General features: G+C 46.9%; 1 protein-coding gene and 1 pseudogene across 2 annotated transcripts in view; both read right to left on the bottom strand.

Annotated features, from left to right (window-relative positions):
- Positions 1 to 17,738, bottom strand: part of DPRX (divergent-paired related homeobox) — a 51,787-nt gene that overhangs the window by 13,295 nt on the left and 20,754 nt on the right. The gene's annotated exons all lie outside the window — the stretch shown is intronic.
- Positions 8,132 to 8,607, bottom strand: LOC129020880 (oligosaccharyltransferase complex subunit OSTC-like; annotated as a pseudogene).

The raw sequence follows: 17,738 nt of genomic DNA, 5'->3' as shown, positions 1-17,738 counted from the left end.
ACAGCCTGGGAGTTTCTGGCTGTGATTAGGGCCAGACACGCTGGCTCATGCCTGTGATAAGAGTACCAGTGAAAGGCCGAGGCGGGAGGATCGCTTGAGGCCAGGAGTTTGAGATGAGTCTGGGTAAAAAAGCCAAATCCTGTCTCTACAAAAAAAATTTTTTAATTAGCCAGGCATGGAGGCATGCGCCTATAGTCCTAGTACTCCAGAGGCTAAGGCAGGAGGATCACTTGAGCCCAGAAGGTTGAGCTATGGTGGTGCCACTGCACTCTAGGCTGGGCGACAGAGCAAGACTCTGTCTCAAAAAAAAAAAAAAAAAAAAATAGGCCCGTGATGAGACCTTGATCTGCTATTGTCCTTTAAGGGGAATGACTGACTAGTTAGTGGTAAATTGATTACATTTGATCCTTTCCCCTGGAGAGGGCAGTGGTGGAGGTGATTGATTTGTGCTTCCTGTTTCTGTAGCCATACCACCGGGAACATGCCCAATCTCATCTGATTTGTATTTCCTGGAATTGATGTGTTTTCTTTCTTTCTTTTTTTTTTTTTTTTTTTTTTTGTGACTGTCGCCCAGGCTGGAGTGCAATGGCCCGATCTCAGCTCACTGCAATGCCCGCCTCCCAGGTTCAAGCGATTCTCCTGCCTCAGTCTCCCGAGTAGGTGTAAGCCACTAGGACCAGCCATTTTCTAACATCCTTGTAATCCCAGCACTTTGGGAGGCCAAGGCAGGTGGATCACTTGTGGCCAGGAGTTCAAGACCAGCCTGGCCAACATGGTGAAACCCCGTATCTACTAAAAATACAAAACAAAAGGCCGGGCGCGGTGGCTCACGCCTGTAATCCCAACTACTCAGAAGGCTGAGGTAAGAGTACGGCTTGAAACTGGGAGGCTTCAGTGAACTGAGGTTGCAGTGAGCCAAGATCAAGCCACTGCACTCTGGCCTGGGCGACAGAGTGAGACTCTGTCTCAAAAAAAAAACAAAAAACAAAACAAAAAAACAGCTGGGCATGGTGGCTCCCCGTGCCTGCAATCCCAGCCCTCTGGGAGGCCAAGGAGGGCAGATCACCTGAGGTCAGGAGTTTGAGACCAGCCTGGGCAACATGGCAAAACCCCATCTCTACTAAAAAAGTACAAAGTTTAGCTGGGCGTGGTGGTAGACGCCTGTGATCCCAGCTACTCAGGAGGGTGAGGCAGAAGGATTGCTTGAACTTGGGAGGCAGAGGTTGCAGTGAGTCAAGATTGCGCCACTGCACTCCAGCCTGGGTGACACAGCAAGACCCTGTCTCAAAAAAAAGGTACAACAATCTGTGCATTAATATGAAATACAGTCTTTACATCGCATATTTATTACCTTATACAGAAAGAGCTGCCAGCATGGGGTAACATAATGGTTATTATTTATTTATTTTTTTTTTTGAGATGGAGTTTTGCTCTTGTCTCCCTGGGTGGAGTGCAATGGCGCAATCTTGGCTCACTGCAACCTCTACCTCCTGGGTTCAAGAGGTTCTCCTCCCTCAGCCTCCTAAGTAACTAGGATTACAGGCGCCTGCCATCATGCCCAGCTAATTTTGTATTTTTAGTAGAGACGGGGTTTCACCATGTTGGTTAGGCTGGTCTCAAACTCCTGACCTCAGGTAATTCACTTACTTTGGCAAGTGTAATCCCAAAGTGTTGGGATTACAGGCGTGAGCCATTGCGCCGGGCCAGGAATGGCTTTTTTTTTTTTTTTTTGAGATGGAGTTTCACTCTCGTTGCCCAGGCTGGAGTGCAATGGTGCAATCTCTGCTCACTGCAACCTCTGCCTCCCGGATTCAAGCGATTCTCCTACCTCAGCCTCCCAAGTAGCTGGGATTATAGGCATGTGCCACCATGCCAGGCTAATTTTGTATTTTTAGTAGAAATAGGGTTTCCCCATGTTGCTCAGGCTGGTCTCAAACTCCCAACCTCAGGTGATCTGCCCTCCTTGGCCTCCCAAAGTGCTGGGATTACAGGCGTGAGCCACCATGCCCGGCCAGGAATGGCCTTTTATTTATTTATTTATTTATTATTTATTATTATTATTTTTGAGACAGAGTCTCACTCCGTCGCCCAGGCTGGAGTGCAGTGGCACAGTCTCGGTTCACTGCAACCTCCACCTCCTGGGTTCAAACGATTCTCCTGCCTCAGCCTCCTGAGTAGCTGGGACTACAGGCGCCTGCCTCCAGGCCCAGCTAATTTTTTTTGTATTTTTGGTAGATACAGGGTTCCACCATGTTAGCCAGGATGGTCTCGATCTCCTGACCTCGTGATCCGCCCGCCTTGGCCTCCCAAAGTGCTGGGATTACAGGTGTGAGCCACTGTGCTCGGCCCAGGAATGGCTTTTTAAAGGGCTGAACTGAAGTGTCAGCCCAGTCCCATGGGGTTGGGGTGCTGTCCTCTAAGATGCAATATTTGCATATAACCAACAGTCAATATAAGGGGCTGTGACCCTAGTAGTTAGAATACACAGGTGTAGCTACCAGGGAGTGAAATAGAATTGGCATTTATCAATATCCTGTCTAGGGACCCACTTGAAGAAATTGTGCTTCTTGTCCCCAAACCTTATCTGGCGCGATGTCTTCATTTTTGAAGCGGGAACACTTTCACCAAGAAACACAGTAAGGTTTTCTGCCTGGTGACTGTGGGCTCTTCAGGCTGATTAAGCACTGGGCAGAGAAATGAGGTAGTTGGCGGGCACGCATAATCAACCACGAGCATTATGAAGAAACTGGGTTGCTGCTGCATATTGGGGCAGGAAGGTTCTTGTCTGGAACTCAGAGAATTCCCCATGCCCAGCAGGAAATTGCACAACCACAGCCCAGTAAAAGCACAGTAACTGAGATAACACCAAGGGAGGGTGGAATAAGACTCTTAATAAGACGAGGTCTCATTATGTTACCTAGGCTGATTTTACACTTCTGGGCTCAAGTCATCTTCCTGCCTCAGTCTCCCAAAATGTTGGGATTATAGGCATGAGCCACCACGCCCAGCCCCCCTCTCTCTCTCTCTGATAACTAAATATGTGTCGCTGACATTTTCCAGTGGCTCATGCCCATAAACCCCTAAATTCCTTGCTTACTGCAAGACATCAAGAAAGAACAAGTATATCCTGCTGAAAGCATCTCACAGATAAGAATCTCTGGTTGTTTTCCTCTAATAAATACCATGAGATCTGATTAGCATGTTTACAAAGAAGTTTGACCAAGGCATGTCTCCTCAGACATCACCAGGTTGGGAGAAAGAATGGATTATAGACTAGCTAACCTTTTCCTTCCTAGCAACACCGGACTCAGATCTTTCAGAAACAAAGGCCTGAGTCACCCCAGCAGGCAAATGAGTTACAAAAAATGAAGTACTGGCCCACCATGAGGAAATGTAGAAGACGTGGGGGAAACAGATGAGTATCAGTAATGGTTTGGGGGCCCACATAACAATGAGGATTGTAGTTTGCTCTGGTAAACATATTGTATTGAAAATTTTAAATAGCTATAGCAGTATACAAATGCATGCCTAAGAATGTTCAGAAAATATTTTTTTCTAGGAAAGATTGCCTTTTGTTTTTTTTGGAACAGAGTCTTGCTCTGTTTCCCAGGGTGGAGTGCAGTGGCGCGATCTTGGCTTACTGCAACCTCTACCTCCAGGTTCAACCAATTCTCCTGCCTCAACCTCCCTAGCAGCTGGGATTACAGGTGCTGACCACCATGCCCAGCTAATTTTTTGTATTAGACAGCGTTTCACCATGTTGGCCAGGCTGGTCTGGAACTCCTGACCTAAAGTGATCAGCCCACCTCAGCCTCCCAAAGTGCCGGGATTATAGACGTGAGCCACCGTGCCTGGCCTGTGTTGAAAATTTTATATAGACCGTGGCTGGATCTTGCCTTAAAGACTTAATGACTAAATGAACTTACATATAGAAATGAGGCTGGGTGCAGTGGCTTATGCCTGTAATCCCAGCACTTTGGGAGGCACAGGTGGGAGGATCATTTGAGGCCAGGAGTTCAAGACCAATCTGGGCAACATAGCAAGCCCTTGCCTCTACAAAAAATAAAAAAAATTAGCCGGGCACTGTGGCACGCAACTGCAGTCCCAGCTACTCCAGAGGCTGAGGCAAGAGGATTGCTTGAACCCAGGGGGTTGGGACTTTAGTGAACCTTAATTGTGCTCCTGCAATCTAGCCTGGGTGACACAGTGAGACCTTGTATCTGAAAAATAAAAATAAAAATAAAAAATACGGAAATTAGCATTTTCAAGAAGCACAAGGATTGTTCAGTAGCAGATGTCCATATCATACTCTCTTGTACACCTCTAATTTTAACCTGAGCCTCACTGTTCAGTCTCATGAAAGCAGAGACTCACTTGATTCTACCATAGTCTCACCTCATGCACATGCCATACATCTTTTAGTATTCTGCTCTAGGTCCTTTCTGCTGTCATTTATCCCATAGAAAATAGCTTTGGCAGGCCGGGCATGGTGGCCCACGCCTGTAATCTCAGCACTTTGGGCGGCTGAGGCGAGTGGATCACCTGAGGTCAGGAATTCGAGACCAGCCTGGGCAACAAGGTGAAACCCCGTCTCTACTAAAAATACAAAATTTAGAGATCGTGCCACTGCACTTCAGCCTGGGCAACAGAGTGAGACTCAGTCTCAAAACAACAACAACAACAACAAATTAAAAATTGAAAATAGCTTTGGCCGGGCGGGTGGCTCACACCTGTAATCCCAGCACTTTGGGAGGCCAAGGCAGACAGATCACTTGAGGCCAGGAGTTCGAGACCAGCCTGACCAACATGGTGAAACCCTGTCTCTACCAAAAAATGCAAAAAATTAGCCGGGCATAGTGACGCATGTCTGTAATCCCAGCTGCTCAGGAGGCTGAGGCAGGAGAATCTCTTGAACCCAGGAGGCAGAGGTTGCAGTGAGCCAAGATCACACCACTGCACTCCAGCCTAGGGGACAGAGCGAGACCCTGTCTAAAGAAGAAAATAGGCTGGGTACGGTGGGTCACACCTGTAATCTCAGCACTTTGGGAGGCCAAGGTGGGCGGATCACGAGGTCAGGAGATTGACACCATCCTGGCTAACACGGTGAAACCCTGTCTCTACTAAAAATACAAAAAATTAGCCGGGCAAGATGGTGGGTGCCTGTAGTCCCAGCTACTCGAGAGGCTGAGGAAGGAGAATGGCGTGAACCCGGGAGGCGGAGCTTGCAGTGAGCCGAGATCACGCCATAGCACTCTAGCCTGGGGGACAGAGCGAGACCCTGTCTAAAGAAGAAAGTAGCTTTGAATTGCAGGAAGTCAACATGTCTCAGGGAAACCCTCACCCAATGTGGGATGAAAGTTGGCACAGAAATGTCCCAGCCTTTCATCTCTGTGACAGGGGATGAGGCAGGGGATGATAAGAGGAAGCGTAAACAGTCTTCAACAGGCTTCAAAGGAATCAAGCCCTCATTGTCCACTTCACAGACTTCAGCAACTTATCCTTTTTTTTTTTTTTTTTTTGAGATAGAGTCTCACTCTGTCACCCAGGCTGGAGTGCAGTGGCGTGATCTCGGCTCACTGCAACCTCCACCTCCCAGGTTCAAGTAATTCTCCTGCCTTTGCCTCCTGAGTAGCTAGGACCACAGGCATCTGCCACCAGGCCCGGCTAATTTTTTCTTTTTCTTTTTTTTTTTTTTTGAGATGAAGTTTCGCTCTTGTCGCCCAGGCTGGAGTGCAATGGCACGATCTCGGCTCATTGCAACCTCCGCCTCCCAGGTTCAAGTGATTCTCCTGCCTCAGCCTCCCAAGTAGCTGCGATTACAGGCATGCGCCACCACACCAGGCTAATTTTTGTATTTTTAGTAGAGACGGGGTTTCTCCATGTTGGTCAGGCTGGTCTCCAACTCCCGACCTCAGGTGATCCGCCCGTCTCGGCCTCACAAAGTGCTAGGATTACAGGCGTGAGCCACTGCACCGTCCTGTTTTCTGCATTTTTAATAGAGACGGAGTTTCACTATGTTGGCCAGGCTGGTCTCGAACTCCTGACCTTGTGATCTGCCTGCCTCGGATTCCCAAAATGCTGGGATTACAGGCGTGAGCCACCACACCTGGCCTCAACATGTCCTTAGATAAGGTGTTGGCTCCCCATCCTTCCCTGTCTTACTCTCCCTGCTACCTCCCTCTTGGTTTAGGATCACATTCTAAATAAACCTCTGGAACTCAAGCCTTTATATCAGTGTCCGCTTTAGAGAACCCAAATTAAGTCAATGTCATTCCGATCAACAGAATGGAGGCAGAGATGCAATCAACGGGGACATAAAAAAGGACATGAAAGTGAAAGGTCTCCATTTCCCTAGAAAAGATGAATCGGTTGCAAGGATAAAAGACTACTGGCCGGGCACGGTGGCTCATGCTTGTAATCCCAGCACTTTGGGAGGCCAAGGCGGGCGGATCATGAGGTCAGGAGATCGAGACCATCCTGGCTAACAAGGTGAAACACCGTCTCTACTAAAAATACAAAAAATTAGCTGGGTTTGGCGGCGTATGCCTGTAATCCCAGCTACTCGGGAGGCTGAGGCAGGAGAATTGCTTGAACCTGGGAGGTAGAGGCTGCAGTGAGCCAAGACCGTGCCACTGCACTCCAGCCTGGGTGACAGAGCAAGACTCTGTCAAAAAAAAAAAAAAAAAAAAAAAATCTGGAGGCAATATGAATAATTTCCATTTTTCTATCTCTGAGTCTTTAGTACTATTTTTTTTTTTTTTTTTTTTTTTTTTTTAGAGACGGGGTCTTGCTATGTTGCTCAGACTGGTCTCCAACTCCTCGAACTCCCTGATTCAAGCGATCCACTCACCTTGGCATCCCAAAGTGCTAGGATTACAGGCATCAGCTACCATGCCCATAGTAGTGATTTTTTTTATTCTTATTTTGTTTTTTAATTGGAAAAAGTATTTATTTCTGCTCCTTTCATACATGTTATTGTTCAGGCAACAGTCTTACATACCTATCTGAAATAATCTACCATCACAGGCTCTAGTTAAAGCCAAAGCTCCGTAGGTAAAGCTGACCAGCTGTCCAGAGTTCTCGGCTCATGGAATCTTGCATCATGATTTTATGTTAATTTCTGAAAATCAGAAATGTCATCTCCAAAAAGTGTTAAGGGGGTTGTAAAAAATAATCACTATATTTGCTATTATAGTTGTAGGTATGGAGTATATTTTCTTTTCTTTCTTTTTTTTGAAACAGAGTTTCACTCTGTCGCCCAGGCTGGAGTGCAGTGGCAGCAATCTAGGCTCACTGCAGCCTCCGCCCCCCAGGTTCACGTGATTCTCCTGCCTCAGCCTTCCAAGTAGCTGGGATTACAGGCACCCCGCCACCATGCCCGGCTAATTTTTGTATTTTTAGTAGAGACGGGGTTTCACCATGGTGGCCAGGCTGGTCTGGAACTCCTGACCTTGTGATCTGCCCGCCTTGGCCTTCCAAAGTGCTGGGACTACAGAAGTGAGCCACCGCGCCTGGCCTATATTTTCTTAAAGAAATGAAAAACTAAGAAGAAAATGCCAGTCATCATCGTTGGTATAGTAATATGGTCAGCAGGAAAAGAAAATACTGTGATAAATTTGTCTCTTTAATACCGAGAAGAAATTCTAGTCCAAGCTTCGTACACTTCCTGTTTTTTCACTAGATATTTCTTTTACTGCTGCTCTTCATTCTTTTCTACATCTCATATTAGAGGATTGGACAGCCTTTTAAACTTCATTGACAGGAGCAAATCCAGTATCCACTGATTTCTTCTTTTTTTTTTTTCTTTCTTTTTTTTTTTTTTTTTGGTGAGACGGAGATTTACTCTTGTTGCCCAAGCTAGAGTGCAATGGCGCCATCTCAGCTCACCGCATCCTCTGCCTCCCAGGTTCAAGTGATTCTCCTGCCTCGGCCTCCCGAGTAGCTGGGATTACAGGCATGTGTCACCACGCCTGGCTAATTTTGTATTTTTAGTAGACACGGGGTTTCACCGTGTTGCCCAGGCTGATCTCGAACTCCTGACCTCAGATAATCCGCCTGCCTTGGCCTCCCAAAGTGCTGGGATTACAGGCGTGAGCCACTGCGCCCAGCCTGATTTCTTCTTAAAGGCACTCTAACCCATCAGATAGCCCGGCAGTTTCATTCTCACGAATACTCTAGCCGTGAAGAAAACTCAATAGGACACAGACAAATCCAGGGAACAGAAGAAGAAATCTATTGAGTTTTGGGATATTTGGTGCATTCAATCGGTCCAGGATTATGAAACCTAAACCTCCCATTGTAAACAGGAAGCTGGATCCAAGTCCTTCCATAATAATATTGTCCACTTACTCTGTAGGCCAAGAAAGCTACTGGCCTCTGATGCCCTTGTTCATCAGTCATAGAGCCAACACCTGGCGGTTCAACAATAACATCATAAACGATTCCTCTGGTGATGAGGAAGTAAGACACCACCACCAGAGCACACATAGTCATGGCCGATGGCATGTGCAACCAGGGCAGCTTCTTCAGCTCCAGGTTGGGACATTCAAGCACTAAGAACGGGACACAGTACAAAGTCTCCATGTTGGTGGCAGCCAGGGCCATCCTCGGCCTCTATTTTTTCTTATTTTTTGAGACAGAGTTTCGCTCTTGTTTCCCAGGCTGGAGTGCAATGGTGCCATCTTGGCTCACTGCAACCTCTGCCTACGAGGTTCAAAGGATTCTCCTGCCTCAGCCTCCTGAGTAGCCGGAATTACAGGCATGCGCCACCAAACCTGGCTAATTTTGTATTTTTAGCAGAGATGGGGTTTTGCCATGTTGGTTAGGCTGGTCTTGAACTCCTGACCTCAAGTTATCCACCTGCCTCAGCCTCCCAAAGTGCTGAGATTACAGGCGTGAGCCACCATGCCAGGTCCAGGACAGTCTTCTAAATAAATGACACTGGGACAGCTGAACATCCATATGGAAAAAAGGTGTTTGACCTCCACCCCATGCTATATATACGGAAGATTAATTCTAGTGGGTTGTAGATTGAATTGTTAAAGGCAGAACAATGAAGTTTACAGAAGAGCTTCATGTCTTCATGCTAGGGAAACACCTCTTTTTTATTTTATTTTTTATTTATTTATTTTTTTTGAGACAGAGTTTCACTCTTGTTGCCCAGGCTGGAGTGCAGTGGGGCAATCTCGGGTCACTGCAACCTCCGCCTCCTGGATTCAAGCGATTCTCCTGCCTCAGCCTCCTGAATAGCTGGGATTACAGACATGCACCACCACACCCAGCTAATTTTGTACTTTTAGTAGGGACGGGGTTTCCCCATGTTGGTCAGGCTGGTCTCAAACTCCTGACCTCAGGTGATCCACCCGCCTCAGCATCCCAAAGTGCTGGGATTACAGGGGTGAGCCACCACACCCAGCCCCCATTTTTTAATTTTTAATTTAAAAAAAAATAGAGACAAGGGTCTCACTATGTTGCCCAAACTGGTCTTGAACTCCTAGGCTCAAGTGATCCTCCCACCTTGGCCTCCCAAAGTGCTAGGATTGCAGGTGTGAGCCACCACGCCCAGCCAGGAAACACCTCTTCAACAGAAGAAACAAATGCTAACCATAACAGGAAAAATTGAACTTTTCATTATATTAAAATTAAGAAAAATAAAAAGTAATAAAAGAGAGAGGACTGTAGTAAAAAAATAAATAAAAATAAAATTAAGGATTTATATTAATCAGAAGAAACTAGGAAAAGATTTCCCATAACATAATAGCAGGAACCTAAATCTGAATCTTCATACATTCTTTAAAATTAGACAGATCTGGGCCGGGTGCAGTGGCTCACACCTGTAATCCCAGCATTTTGGGAGGCTGAGGCGGGCGGATCACTGGAGGTCAGGAGTTTGAGACCAGCCTGGCCAACATGGCAAAACCCTGTCTCTGCTAAAAATACAAAAATTAGCCAGGCATGGTGGCACGCACCTGTAATCCCAGCTACTCAGGAGGCTGAGGCAGGAAAATCGCTTGAACCCAGGAGGTGGAGGTTACATTGAGCCAATGTAATGAAGACGAATTAAACGCCCACAACTATAGCACCACAAATGATCTTTTTAAAAGTATATATTTAACTGAGAAAAAAAAAATAGAGAGACAGGGTCTTTCCATGTTCCCCAGGCTGGTCTGAAACTCCTGGGCTCAAGAGATCCTCCTGCCTCAGCCTCCCAAAGTGTTAGGATTACAGGCGAGAGCCATCATGGCTGGCCACAAATGATCTTAACTCTACCTAATCCTAGACACAAAAATCAAATACAAGTGAACTGCAGACCTTAAATCAGAAAGTAAAACAATGTTTTTTTTTAGAAGACAACACAGAAGAATGTCTTTATTACATTAAGCTAAGATTTCCTAGATAGGACCCAAAAATTTTTACAATGAAGAAAATATATAAATTAGACTATATTAAAATTAAGGACTTCTTGCTATAACAAGATGTCTTAGAAAATAAAATAAAATTAAGGACTTCTGTTTCATTACAATTTTTTTTTTCTTTTTCAAACTTTTGATAGAGATGAGGGTCTCGCTATGTTGCCCAGGTTGGTCTTGAACTCGTGGTCTCAAGCAATCCTCCCGCCTAGGCCTCTGAAACTATTGAGATTACAGGCGTGAGCCACCGTGGTCCGCCTATTAAGGATCTTCTTCCTCTTTCACCCAGGCTGGAGTGCAGTGGTAAGAGCATAGCTCATTGCTGCCTCAAACTCCCAGGCTCAAGGGATCCTTCCTCCTCAGCCTCCAAGTAGCTGGGACCACAGGCACGCACCATCACTCATGGACAATTTAAAGATTCTTTTAGGCCAGGTGCAGTGGCTCACGCCTGTAATCCCAGCACTTTGGGAGGCCGAGGCGGGCAGATCACGAGGTCAGGAGATTGAGACCATCCTGGCTAACATGGTGAAACCCCGTCTTTACTAAAAATACAAAAAATTAGCCAGGCGTGGTGGTGGGCACCTGTAGTCCCAGCTACTCAGGAGGCTGAGGCAGGAGGATGACATGAACCCGGGAGGCGGGGGTTGCAGTGAGCCGAGATTGCTCCACTGCACTCCAGCCTGGGTGGCAGAGCGAGACTCCATCTCAAAATAAATAAATAAATAAATAATAAAGATTGTTTTAGGAATGGTGTCTCCCTATGTTGCTCAGACTTCTGTTGAACTCCTGGCCTCCATCCATCCTCCCTCCTCAGCCTCCAAAAGTGCTGGGATTAAAGGTGTGAGTCACTAAACCCAGCCAGGACTTCTGTTTTTATTATTTTTTATTTTTTTCTAGGACTTCTTTTTTTTGTTTTTTGTTTGTTTGTTTGTTTGTTTTTGAGATGGAATCTTGCTCTGTCACCCAGGCTGGAGTGCAGTGGCGCGATCTTGGCTCACTGCAACCTCTGCCTCCTGGGTTCAAGTGATTCTCCTGCTTCAGCGTCCTCAGTAGCCGGAATAACAGGCATGCGCTAGCACATCCAGCTAATTTTTGTATTTTTAGTAGAAACAGGGTTTCACCATGTTGGCCAGGCTGGTCTTGAATACCTGACCTTGTTATCCACCTGCCTTGGCCTCCCAAAGTGCTGGGATTACAGGCGTGAGCCACCGTGCCCAGCCAACTTTTGGTTTTAAAAGGGCATTATTGAGAAATTGAAAAAAGCAATCCACAAAGTGGGAAAATATGTGCAACCAGGGAATTATATCTAAAATGTAAAGAACTTCAGCCAGGCACGGTGGCTCACGCATGCAATCCCAGCACTTTGGGAGGCCGAGACAGGCAGATCACCTGAGGTCAGGAGTTCAAGACTAGCCTGGCCAACATGGTGAAATCCTGTCTTTACTAAAAGTATAAAAATTAGCCAACCACGGTGGTGCATGCCTGTAGTCCCAGCTACTTGGGAGGCTGAGGCAGGAGAATCGCTTTACTCCGGTGGGTGGAGATTGCAGTGAGCTGAGATGGAGCCACCGCACTCCAGACTGGGCAACAGAGCGAAACCCTGTTTTAAAAAAAAAGGCCGGGCGCAGTGACTCACCCCTGTAATCCCAGCACTTTGGGAGGCCGAGGCAGGCGGATCACGAGGTCAGAAGATCGAGACCACGGTGAAACCCTGTCTCTACTGAAAATACAAAAAAATTAGCCAGGCGTGGTGGCGGGCGCCTGTAGTCCCAGCTACTTGGGAGGCTGAAGCAGGAGACTGGTGTGAACCCAGGAGGCAGGGCTTGCAGTGAGCTGAGTTCGTGCCACTGCACTCCAGCCTGGGCGACAGAGGGAGACTCTGTCTCAGGAAAAAAAAAAAAAGAGAGAGAGAGAAATAACTTCTATAGAAAAGAGAAAGGAAGAAAGGGGGAAGGAAGCAAGGAAGGGAAGGAGGGAGGGAGGAATGGAGCGAGAGAAAGAAATACTAACCAATGGGCTGGGCGCGGTTGCTCATGCCTGTAATCCCAACACTTTGGGAGGTCGAGGCAGGTGGATCACCTGAGGTCAAGAGTTCGAGACCAGCCTGGCCAGCATGGTGAAACCCTGTCTCTACTAAAAATACAAAAATTAGCCAGGTGTGCTGGTGCGGACCCGTAGTCCCAGCTACTTCGGAAGCTGAGGCAGGAGCATTGCTTGAACCCAGGCGGTAGAGGTTGCAGTGAGCTGAGATCAGGCCACTGCACTCCAGCCTGGGCAACAGAGTGAGACTTTATCTCAAAAAAAAACCAAAGGAAATACTACCCACTGGAGAAATGGGCAAAAGGCTTGGACACATACTTTACAAAGGCAAAATACCCACGTGGCCAATAAACATAGCAAAAAAAAATCCTCAATCTCCTTCGTCATTAGAGAGGTGTTACTTGAGAATTATTTAGGGGGGCTTATTAGGGACCATGCTCTGTCCCAATTCCCTACGAAACTCTTGTTATGTAGGCTTGAAATGATTCCAAACAGATTGTTTGGGGTTGTGGAGTACACTCTTCCCTTCCTTCTAGTGCATGACTTCTTATCAGATCTCACACATGAGGGCAGGCGCGGTGGCTCATGCCTGTAATCCCAGCACTTTGCGAGGCTGAGGTGGGCAGATTGCTTGAGGTCAGGAGTTTGAGACTGGCCTGGCCAACATGGTAAAACCTCTGTCTCTACTAAAAATACAAAAAAAAAAATTAGTGGGGCATGATGGCACGCGCCTGTAATTCCAGATACTTGGGAGGCTGAGGCAGGATAATTGCTAGAACCTGGGAGGTGAAGGTTACAGTCGAGCTGAGATGGTGCCACTGCACTCCAGCCTGGGCGACAGAGCGAGATTCCATCTCAACAACAACAACAACAACAACAAAGATCTCACACGTGAGAACGTGCAGTGAACTCCCCGTTCCTCTTGGACCCCATATGTGAGCTGTTCATTTTAGTCTTTAAAATACATAGATACACAAGAGTTTGACAGGCGCTTTGAAAGCTTAGACTGTGGCAGGCTAATATCAGGGCTCAGAAACCGATAACCTGAAAACGAAGGCTTCCGAAGCAGCTTCAGAAGCGGAAGTTTCTTCTTGACCCTCCTTCTCCCGAAGACTAGCCATAGAAACTCGAAACTGTCTTTCCCAAAGTGAGCCATAAGACACGAGAATCCCTTTTCCCCAAATCCTGCCATAAAACCTAAAATCTCTGACTCTAATTTTCCCTCCATCTTCCCTGTAAACACTGACCATAAAGGAATTCCTGTCCTATCTTGTTTGGTTTCAGGTCTATGACCCTCATTCCAGAAAGACGTCTGCCCTCTGCCCAGCAGGAGGGAAGGCTGCTCAGAGAGGCCAGAAGGAATGAAGAGAGACAGGTTTGCTGGGATCCCCGTCCGCCCGCCCCCTACAGTCTATGACCTTTAGGTCAGATCCGTTTTGCCCAATCCTATTTCTTTTCTTTCTTTTTAAAAATATTCTTTAACATACAGAGGGGGTCTTTTTTTTCTTTTTTTCTTTTTGAGACTGAGTCTCACTCTATTGCCCAGGCTGGAGTGCAGTGGCACAATCTCAGCCCACTGCAACCTCCGCCTCCCGGGTTCAAGCCATTCTCCTGCCTCGGCCTCCCAATTAGCTAGGATTACAGGCGCCTGCCAGCATGCCCAGCTAATTTTTGTGTTTTTCATAGAGACGAGGTTTCACCATGTTGGCCAGGCTGGTCTCGAACACCTGACCTCAAGTGATCCACCTGCGTCGGCCTCCCAAAGAGCTGGGATTATAGGCGTGAGCCACCGCACCCGGCCACGTCCAGTCCTATTTCTATGCTGCTGTCTGTTTTTTTGTGTTTTGTTTTTGAGACCGGTTTCACTCTGTTGTCCAGGCAGTGGTAGGATCATAGCTCACTGCAACCTCAACCTCCTGGGTTCAAGCCATCCTCCTGTCTCAGCCTCCCAACTAGCTGGGACTACGGGTGTATGCCACCACACCCACTCCTTTTTAAATTTTTTGTAGAGACGGGGTCTTCCTATGTTTCTCGGGCTGGTCTTGAATTCCTGGGCTCAAGCGATTCTCCTGCCTTGGCCTCCCAATGTGTTAGTGTTACAGGCGTGAGCCACTGCACCACCCAGGCTACTTTTTTTTTTTTGAGGTGGAGTCTTGCTCTGTCACCCAGGCTGGAGTGCAGTGGCACGATCTCGGCTCATGGCAACCTCCACCTCCCGGATTCAAGTAATTCTCCTGTCTCAGCCTCCCGAGTAGCTGGGATTACAGGCGCCCACCACCATGCCCGGCTAATTTTTGTATTTTTAATAGAGACGGGGTTTCACCATGTTGGTCAGGCTGGCTTCGAACTCCTGACCTCAGGTGATCCACCTGCCTCGGCCTTCCAAAGTACTGGGATTCCAGGCTTGAGCCACCGCACCCAGCCGGTTCACCTCAAATTTGAATTAGACTTTACTTTTCACATAGTCCTTCCTCCATCCTGTGAGCAACAGGACTTTAAAAACTTGGAACTCACTCACTATTCTGTTAACGTACTTTGCCTATAGAGTGCATTCTATGAAGTGTTTGTGTTATTCTTCTCCTCCTTAAGCATTGTCAATGTTTTTTTTTTTAAAAAATCTCTTTTTATGTCAATAAACTGTGGAAGGCGTGAAATCATACCGTAATCATCTCCTTATTTCCACCATAGATATTAGGGCCAGGCGCGGAGGCTCGCGCCTGTAATCCCAGCACTTTGGGAGGCTGAGGCGGGTGGATCACTTCAGCCCAGGAGTCCAAGACCAGTGTGGGCAACATGGCAAAATCCCATCTCTACCAAAAATACAAAAATTATCTGGGTGTGGTAATGTGTGACTATAGTCCCAGCTACTCAGGAGGCTCAGGTGGGAGGATGCCTTGAGCCTGCTGCACTCTAGCCTGAGTGACAGAACAAGACCATGTCTCAAAAAACAATTAAAAAGAATTATCATGAGAGCATTTTTTGTCTTGCAAAAAGGATTTTTTGTTTTTTTTAGAAGGTCACTTTGTGGCTGGGCTCAGTGGTTCGCGCCTGTAATGCCAGTACTTTTGGAGGCCGAGGCAGGTGGATCACGTGAGGTCAGGAGTTTGAGACCAGCTTGGCCAACATGGTGAAACCTTGTCTCTACTAAAAATACAAAAATTGGTCAGGCATGGTGTTGGGTGCCTGTAATCCCAGCTACTTGGAGGCTGAGGCAGGAGAATTGTTTGAACTTGGGAGGCGGAGGTTTCATTGAGCTTAGATGGTCCCACTGCACTCCAGCCTGGGAGACAGAGCGAGACTCCATCTGAAAGAAAAACAAAAACAAAACAGTGTACAGTGCTCTGTCTGAAGGTGGCCTCCTTATTTGTCTACAGTCAGTGGTGTCCAATCTTTTGGCTTCCCTGGGCCACATTGGAAGAAGAAGAGTTGTCTTCAGATACACATAAAATACACTAATGATAGCTGATGGGCTGAAAAAAACCCAAAATCGCAAACAAACTCGTAATGTTTTAAGAAAGTTTCTGAATTTGTGTGGGACCGCATTCAAAGCCATCCTGAGCTGCAGGCAGCCCATGGGCCACTGGTTGGACAAGCTGGGACTCCACATCAGCCCTGCACCCGCCCCCGGCAGAGCTCCTGCTTCAGGTGTGTTTTTTCACTATAATTTACTAAACTCTGCAGCTAAGCTTTCTAAGTGGCAGTATTTCACTTAGGGTGGTATAAAATTAAAACAGCCAATGAAGGGAACTTTTTTTCTTAATTGATACATAATAATTGTACATATTAATGGGGCACATGATATTTTGATACATGAATGGAGTAGGTAGTGATCATCATATCAGGGCATCTAGGATATCCAACCCCTCACACATGGATCATTTCTTTTTTTTTCTTCTTGTTTCTTTTTTCGAGACAGAGTCTTCCTCTGTCGCCCAGGCTGGAGTGCAGTGGTGTGATCTCTGCTCACTGCAACCTCTGCCACCCAGTTTCAAGCAATTCTCCTAGCTCAGCCTCCTGAGTAGCTGGGATTACAGGCATGCGCTACTACACCTGCCAAATTTCTTTTTTTTTTTTTGAGACAGAGTTTTGCTCTTGTCACCCAGGCTGGAGTGCAGTGGCCTGATCTTGGCTCACTGCAACCTCTGCCTCCCAGGTTCAAGTGATTCTCCTCACTCAGCCTCCCAAGTAGCTGGAATTACAGGTGTGGGCACCACTCCTGGCTTATTTTTATTTTTATTTTTTGAGATGGAGTCTTGCTCTGTTGCCCAGGCTGGAGTGCAGTGGCATGATGTCAGCCCACCACAACCTCCGCCTCCCGGATTCAAGAGATTCTCCTTCCTCAGCCTCCCAAGTACCTGGGACTATAGGTGCGTGCCACCACGTCCAGCTAATTTTTGTATTTTTAGTAGAGACAGGGTTTCACCATGTTGGCCAGGCTGGTCTCGAACTCCTGACTTCAGGTGATCTGCCCGCCTCGGCCTCCCAAAGTGCTGGGATTACGCCCAGCCAATTTTTGGATTTTTAGTAGAGACGGGGTTTTGCCATGTTGGTCAGGCTGGTCTGGAACCCCTGATCTCAGGTGATCCACCCACTTTGGCCTTTCAAAGTGCTGGGATTACAGGAGTGAGCCACGGCGGCCAGCCAGTACACACATGGATTTATTTCTAGATTTTCTATACTGTACCATTGGTCTATATGTTTGGGTTTTTTTTTTTTGTTTCTGGTTTCGTTTTTTTTTTTTTTTTTTTTTGAGACGGAGTCTCGCTCTGTCTCCCAGGCTAGAGAGTACGGTGACCTTGGCTCACAGCAGCCTCGGTCTTCAGGTTCAAGCACTTCTCCTGCCTCAGCCTCCTGGGTAGCTCGGATTATAGGCGCCTGCCACCATGCCCAGCTAATTTTTGTATTTTTTGTAGAGATGGGGTTTCACCATGTTCCCCAGGCTGGTCTTGAACTCCTGAGCTCAAGGGATCTGCCCCTCTTGGCCTCCCAAAGTGCTGGGATTATGGGTGCTCGCCACCATACCCAGCCATATGTCTGTTTTTATACCAATACCATGTTGTTTTGGTTACCAGAGCCTTCTGATATGTTTTGAAGTCAGGTAACATGATGTCTCCAGCTTTATTCTTTTTGCTCAGGATTCCTTTTGCTATTTGAGCTCTTTTTATTTCCAAATGAATTGTAAGGTCTTTCTTTTCTTTCTTGCTTTATTTCTTTTTCTTTCTTTCTTCTTTCTTTTTTTTTTTTTTTTTTTTTTTTTTGACGGAGTCTCGCTCTGTCACCCAGGCTGAA

This window comes from Pongo pygmaeus, chromosome 20, assembly GCF_028885625.2.
Source record: "Pongo pygmaeus isolate AG05252 chromosome 20, NHGRI_mPonPyg2-v2.0_pri, whole genome shotgun sequence".
NCBI lineage: Eukaryota > Metazoa > Chordata > Mammalia > Primates > Hominidae > Pongo > Pongo pygmaeus.
Note: the sequence above shows the minus strand (reverse complement) of the source record. Positions and strands in the feature narration are given on the sequence as shown.